Source organism: Limulus polyphemus, unplaced genomic scaffold, assembly GCF_000517525.1.
Source record: "Limulus polyphemus unplaced genomic scaffold, Limulus_polyphemus-2.1.2 Scaffold743, whole genome shotgun sequence".
Taxonomy (NCBI): domain Eukaryota; kingdom Metazoa; phylum Arthropoda; class Merostomata; order Xiphosura; family Limulidae; genus Limulus; species Limulus polyphemus.
Genome location: NW_013666353.1, coordinates 1 through 7507, shown reverse-complemented (window position 1 = coordinate 7507; position 7507 = coordinate 1). Strand labels below are relative to the sequence as shown.

Sequence of the window (7507 nt, the reverse complement as noted above, 5' to 3'; positions counted from 1 at the left end):
CAGAGCAATGAACCACAAGAAACAACGCCAATATCGGATTTTGCCCAGAAAGAAAGACCACAAAAAATGTTTTATATGCCTCCAAAATACATTCCAAAATCTTCCACAACTGGTAAGTGTAATTACTCAAGACCCAAACTGACATGTTGAACTTTTTTATTTTTATTTTTCTATAGAAGTTGTATTGACATTTGTTTTGGATGAAGTAAGTGAAAAAATTGAAACTACTAGCCATAATTGTTGACTTTTGGCCTCCTACTGTAACTATTATTCAGATGATGGAAATCATAGAGTTCTCAACTGTGCAGATATAAGTTGTTGGTGGACTAAGTCAGAAATCTAAAGCCTTTGCATTCATTTGAGGTTTATTTTTAGCTTATATAGAATTAAAACAGTGAATTTTATAAGTTAGTGATGTCAAGAACTGTAAAAACTCGACTATCTGCATGTTTTTTTTTAATGTTCATGGACTTACCAGTATTCAAGGAAATATAGCTATATTTTTTAATTTAATGTGTTCTATTATATTATATTATTAACAATATTATATTATTAACAATATTATGTACCTTTATTATCAATATTATGTTATATTATTAACAATATTATATTATATTATTAACAATATTATGTTACATTATTATCAATATTATGTTATATTATTAACAATATTATATTATATTATTAACAATATTATTGTTATTGTTTCATTTCTTTTACTTAATATAATTTCAACAGTTCAAAAAAAGAAATATTTTGATAACATTTAATAGAAATATTAAGAGCAGGGTAAAATAATTAAAGAAATATAGTAAGAATCAATTGCTATTATTACTCTGTAAAATTTGATTCTTGATCAGATTATGTAATATTGATATCTGTTCATTTATACAGTATGATTGACAAAAATAGCAGAAAATTCTTAGTACTCTTCACCATTATTGTTTTTTGTCCTCCCAACAATTACAAGTTAATCATCACTTTCTGAATGACCCAAGGTGGCTCAGAATTAAGTTGAAAAACCTATAATGCTAAAAATCGGGTTTAGATATGTGCAGTTGCTATAGCACAGATAGCCTATTATGTAGCTTTGTGCTTAATAACAAACATTTTCTGATCAATAATAGATTAGTAGACTTGATATTTGTTGCTGTAGAATCAGATTTTAATTTGTTTATATTAAATTAAATTTCTCACATCAAAATTTTGTTGTTGTTTTTTTACATGGCAGGACAAACTCTGCAATTAAACCTGGACTCTTACTAAAAGAAGGAGACACAGTTGGAGGTTTTCCTGTGAAATTTTTATTGATGATGGTGTGTGTATGTAAGGTTTGGTAAATATACAAAATTTTTAATTGTGATCATGAAGTAGTTTGATGAAACATGTATACTTAATGTCTACTATCCATTTGTTGTTAAGCTTTTTTAGGGACAAAGTGATAATAGTTGAAAATAATACCCAAATTCCTTATACTTCTTTTTATAACTAGTCTTATCATGAACCATGATAGTGATTCATAATAGGGATCACAAGGAAATGCACAAAACCCTAACAGAAAGTTAGAGCAAAATCCACCTTAAACACGCTTGCTATTTGTCTCCTTACATGTCATGTTCTGGGTGCATTCCACCTTGTCACGGATCATCAAGCTTCAGGTCTGTGGTCTCCAGCTGAGTGATCTTACTATATCAACATCCTACAGCTTCTGGCTGTACATCGTGCTTTGGATTATTTTCTTCATCTTCCCAGGAATCACCTGGTCAGGTACCCATTCTCATTCCCTTTGTGGTCATATCTTGGATGCTTGACCAATATTTGAGTCCTTGTGTGTCATGTTCTGGGTGCATTCAACCTTGTTGTGGCTCATCTTTCCCAGCTGGACAAAGTTTATCCAATGGAGTGGTCTCTTAATCCTCTCTCTTTCCAGTGGCTATGCCTTTGATGGGGTACTCCTCACCTAGATGCATTTGCCACATCCCTCAATACTAAGTTACCTCTGTTTTAGTCTCTGGTTCCTCATCCATTTGCACTGGCTGCTAATGTGTTCAGCCAGGATTGGACCAACAGATACCTTTATGTGTGTGTCCTCCCATCCATCTTATTCTCAGGGTGATTTCAATCATCCACACCACTTCATGTCAAGTTCTTTTAATTGCTCCTTACTGGCCGGCACAACCATGGTTTCCATGGCTGCTCCACCATTACCTCTTCCTCTTGCTCTATCCCTTCTACATCAGCCTTGGTCACCAGCATCTGTTCCAGCCCTTCATACCTTCCATCTACACACCTGGTTTTTATCAGTCCTTGGCAAGGAAATATGGATTGTTCCGGTGAGTCGCTTTGTTTTTAGCTCCTTCCATTTGCCCTTCTATGGATGTTTATCAATGTAAGTGGAATGTTTTCTGCCATTTGTCTTTGGGTCGGGGGTTTTCACCTGCTCGACCCATTGTTCCTCATCTTACAGATTTCCTCACTTGGCTGTTTGATCAGGGAACTTTGGTCTCCTTGATTGCAGGTAATTGGGCTGCCTTATCCCACACTTTTCATTTTTACTGATACTGTAAAGTTTTTACCTCTCCTACTGTCTCACTATTATTGCATTCCTTCTGGACTCGTCATCCTCCTCAACACGCAGTCCTTCCATATTGGGGTGTCAATATGATTCTTTGCTGCCTTACTTTACCTCAGTTTGAACCTCTGTACTCTTGTTTGATCTTTCACTTATCCCTTAATACTTATTTCCTTCTCCTCTTGGCCTGTGGACATTGTCAGTTGGATTTATTTGCCCTTGATGTTTCACGTACCCTGTATCATTCCACAAGTGTTCTCCTTTATCCAGATGATCTTTCCGTCCTAAAACTTTGGTGGCTCATGAGAGTAATTCCTCCTTCTCGTTGCTTTCCCTTCATTTCATTTCCCACCTACATTCCCAGGTCTGATCCAGATAGAGTACTATGTCCTGTACATGCTCCTTCTTGTTCTATTGCCTGCATGGCTTCCTTCCATGGTTCCTGTCCTTCCTCTTCATTCCATGGCAGCTATCCTCTGTTCATGATTTTTCTCCTTCCACCCTTATCAATTAGATTTGGTTTTTAATTCGATTGGCTTATATGTCCTTGTCTCCTTCTTCCTGTAATTTGTTCCAGATGTCTTCTCACCAGATTAGGCACTTACCTTTTCCATGGCATTTCATCTCCATCATCCATTAGAAGAAATTCTTTAATTGGGCTTGTGGACCACACCACATACATTCATCTTTCATAATCTGCACTGGATCACCGTTTCTTCCTCATCAGGTTATCGTATTCCACCTGTTACCAATTTCAGAGTTCAGTAAGACTGTGACTGGGAAGTTATCGTTATCATAGGCATGTTTCTTTTTTTACTGTACGAATCTCACTCAGTGGTGAGTGGTGCCTGTCTAGGTAGTCAAATCCACACTGTTATTCAGTTGAGAACAAGGTGGTGATGTTCTGCTGGTGTAGTTGAGGAGATTTCCTCCAATCTGACTCTCCATCTCTGAATGGGTTTATCCAATAGGATGTTGTAGCGTTGGAGTGAAATGTCAAAATTGCAGTTTCCCCCTTCGATTGGGATCCTTCATCCTACCCTCTACATGGAAATTGGTTCCCTATTGCTGGGTTTTGGATTCAGAGCTGGACCAATCAACATAAGTCCTCACACATGTATTACGGGTATCTTTGTTTCCTCACTCAGCTGAACTCATGTTCACTGCTACCATCTTGTGGGTCACAGTGGTTGAATTTGCAGGTTACTATGGTTCTTCCTTTTGCACTATCTCTCAGAGATTTTAATTACCTAGGATGTTACTGCACTGGGGTTTGTTCTTATCTGATTGGTTTTGAGTGGGCTATTTCACACTACAGGGACATCTCTATTATTCTGATCACTTGGATGTTGGGTTCCTGGGTTAGTAAAACATTTTCTTACTTTGCTTTCATGTGTCCTGTTCACAGATCAATGGGTATGATATAACCCTCCAGTCTGCTGAACTGAAGGTGAAGAAGGTATGATCCTCTTTGCTACCCCCACAAGGATGTCGGTTCCCAATGGCTGGGTTGCAGATGCAATTGATTTGCCATGTCTGGTCCATCATGCCATAGCCACTCTATACCTTGGGGCACATCCTTTTTTTACTCTTACCAACATTACCATCATAAAAGGGATTGTGATTCAGATATTTTGGTGGTTTGGATCCCTATCCAACCATTGTTCTCACCATTTTGGATATGCTCCTCCCATTTTCCACCCATGTCTGTGTCACCTTTTTCCACACTGGGTGAAGAATATACTTGGTACAGAAGTGGTGTGGTTTTCCACATATGATTCTCAACTACAAAGATCTCCCCTTTTAGGGTGTTCTTTCGGATGCTTTCAAAGAATGCTTCTTTCTTTCTCTCGCACTGGTCCCTCCACCTATTCAGTGTGGAATTCTAGTTATTTATGTGAATGGAGGTAATGTACCGTATCAGAAGTTATAATTTTCCTACACTGAAAATGTGTTTACTTACCTCCTCTCATACTTCCCACTCTTCCTCCCCACTGAAAACTGATGCTTCCATTTTCTGACAAAACTCAAAGTAATAGTTCGGTAGAATCAAATAGAGTCACATTCGTCAGAAAGGTGTGTCGCACTCCTATTGGTTGCCACATGATGATTTACATGTGAAATGCAATTGAACCATATTGATTGTGGGGTATGTGGGAGCTCAAGGCTTGTGGCATGGGGAAAAATCTTTGCATATAGAGGGCAACACTGAACGAGAATAGCGAAGTATGTGAGAGGAAATACATTTTCAGTATAGGAAAATTATAACTTTAATATCCGACTTGTAATAATTAACTCAAGTTAGATCAATTTCAAGTGTATGCATTTTATGTATCCAGTCATTTTCAGCTAGTTTGATATTCCTTAACCTATTTCTTTTCATACATTGTTTTGTTAGATGAAGTTGTCATTACTTCTGACTATAAGTTGTAAAAAATATAGGAAAATCGGACAAAAATTTATCAGTGACTTAGAGCTTCCCCTTTCCAATTTGTGTCACCATTACCTTTGTCAAGCTAAGTACTGAGATATTTACCAACAACATTCTTAGTCAGTATCAATTGATAGCTAATACAATAAAAAATAAGTTCTTTATTTGTTTGTATTCACTGAATACAATAAACTTAACAATAATATTCATTAAATAAGGATTTCAGTCATGAGAGAATTTTGACATCTCTTAATGTACTCTTAAGCCTAGTTAAGATTAGCTAATGTCCAGTTGTAAAAATCTGTAACTTTCAAAGATACATAATTTAACACAAATAAGTTTTAAAGAATGAAAAGAACACATAAAGAAACTATAAAAACTCCCAAGATCTGTGATTTGTTCCTAAATGTCTTAAACTGTTCATTAGAATCCACTGTTCATGCATACAAGAGTTCCACATAGCCTATATCTCAAGAAATCAAAAATTACTAATCAAACCAATTTAGTTACATTATGCTGATGTAGACAGATTATAATTTCTTCCATCCATTCACAGACTGTAGCTTTTTTATACAGCCAAGCTTTGTTAGTAGTTGTTTAGACCAAATACTGTAACATATGAAAAGATGGCAGTGAGGGGATATATTAATAGCCAAAACAGCAGTAAAATAATGTATCATGTTTCCAATGGCTGATAGTTTCTTAGTACTAATAGTAGGTAAATACACAATATCATGTAAAGTAATCTAAAACAAAGTTTAGATCCACAGTAATGGAAGAATACCAAATATTTATGGATACAAGTTGCAACACTTTCACATGTACTTTTTCAGTTGCAACGAGCAAACTTTATAGAGTAAATAATCCATATGATAAACATAATTTTTGTTTAACTTATAAGCTTCTTATCTGCCTCTTCTGAACATACATTATTGAGTAAACAATCTTTATGATAAACATATTTTTTTAGTTTATAAGCTTCTTTCTGCCTCTTGTGAACATACTTTATTGAGTAAATGATCATTATGATAAAAATCATACTGAAATATTATCTTAAAAATTACCATGTTCAATAAATCCACAAGTGTTTCTGTTTAGTTAAATGTTGGTTGATCATAAAGTTAAATTCCAATTAAATCACCTTTTATTGAGACTTGTGTAGTTACATACAAAATTAAGATAAAATTTGTTTCCTGCTTCCTGATCTACCCTTATTTCCATTGCTGACCTTAAGTGATGATATCAGAATAAAATAATAAAATTTTAGTTTTTGTGGAATTTTTTTTTTGTTATTACAGATTTGAATAAATATTATAATATGTGTACTCGTTTCTGGTTGTTTCAGTGTTTTGAGTTTGTGAGACCTTGCTCTGCATGTTCGCTGGTATTTAATAAATGCACTTGCATGAAAGTGAAAGAAAGAATGATGTTATGCAACAGTAGCTTGACATTTACGTGCTTAAATATGGGAAAAAGCCACATAGTTTAACAAAGTAGTGACAGTTAACATAAAACAATCGGAAAACTAGATAAAGGATTGTTAAACTGTGTCAAATGTTGTGAACAAATTGAAGGGAAAAATACTAAAATTATAGTGTAAAGAAAATTCAGCGATTGAGTTTGCACAAGAACAAGTAGTGTCAATACATTGCTGATGATAGTTGGATGAATATTTTGACTGAATAAAAATATTAAGATAAAATAATATCAACACCTACATACTTAAGCTATTTTTTCAAGATGAAATAGGAAACATATATATTTTGTTTTTAATCTAGCCATAAAATAGATGCAGTTCCTAATAAATGCTGAAAAAGTAGGGTGAAACTTTAAAAATAAAAGTTACATGAAAGATTTTTTTCTCTCTCCAGGTAAGACTTACAAACTTCTTGCTGTTAAGAAATAAAAAATAACAGAATTGAAAAACAATGAATACAAAAGCTGAGGAAATGGTAAATTTCATTGTTATTGAATAAGGGAGCGTTTGTTTGACCTCATGTTTTATACAACAGTAAGAGTTATTTAAGTTATGGTTACATTCTTACTCCTATGGATTTCTACGTTATAAGTCCATCACCGTGCAATAGTGATTTTTCAGCTTTAGACCTATGTAGGAAGTATTTATGTTTTTATGTATTGTTTCTGTGTGGTTGTAAAATGCACAACTAGGCATATACAAGTATACTTTTTAATGCATACAATATTATTAGAATTACTGGCAAATCACATTTTGAGAAGTGAGCTTTGTTACTAACACTTGTTAGACCCCAGTGGCACAGCGGTATGTCTGCGGACTTACAATGCTAGAATTCTGGTTTAGATACCCGTGGTGGGCAGAGCACAGATAGCCCACTGTGTAACTCTGTGCTTAATTACAAAAAAACACTTGTTAGTGCACATCTGATAGAATAGATCAGGGGTCACCAAACTTTTTTTCACAGCGGGCCAGATAACTGAGAGAAGGACGAGTGTGGGCCGCATAACCATTTTGTTCAATACGATAC

The 7507-nt window shown here is 34.9% G+C and overlaps 1 long non-coding RNA gene across 1 annotated transcript; it reads left to right on the top strand.

Moving 5' to 3' along the window:
• Nucleotides 1-6020, top strand: LOC111085961. Its single transcript, XR_002610732.1, has 2 exons — nucleotides 1-112; nucleotides 1232-6020. It is a non-coding gene; the product is annotated as an uncharacterized LOC111085961 (long non-coding RNA).
• The last annotated feature ends 1487 nt before the right edge of the window (nucleotides 6021-7507 follow it).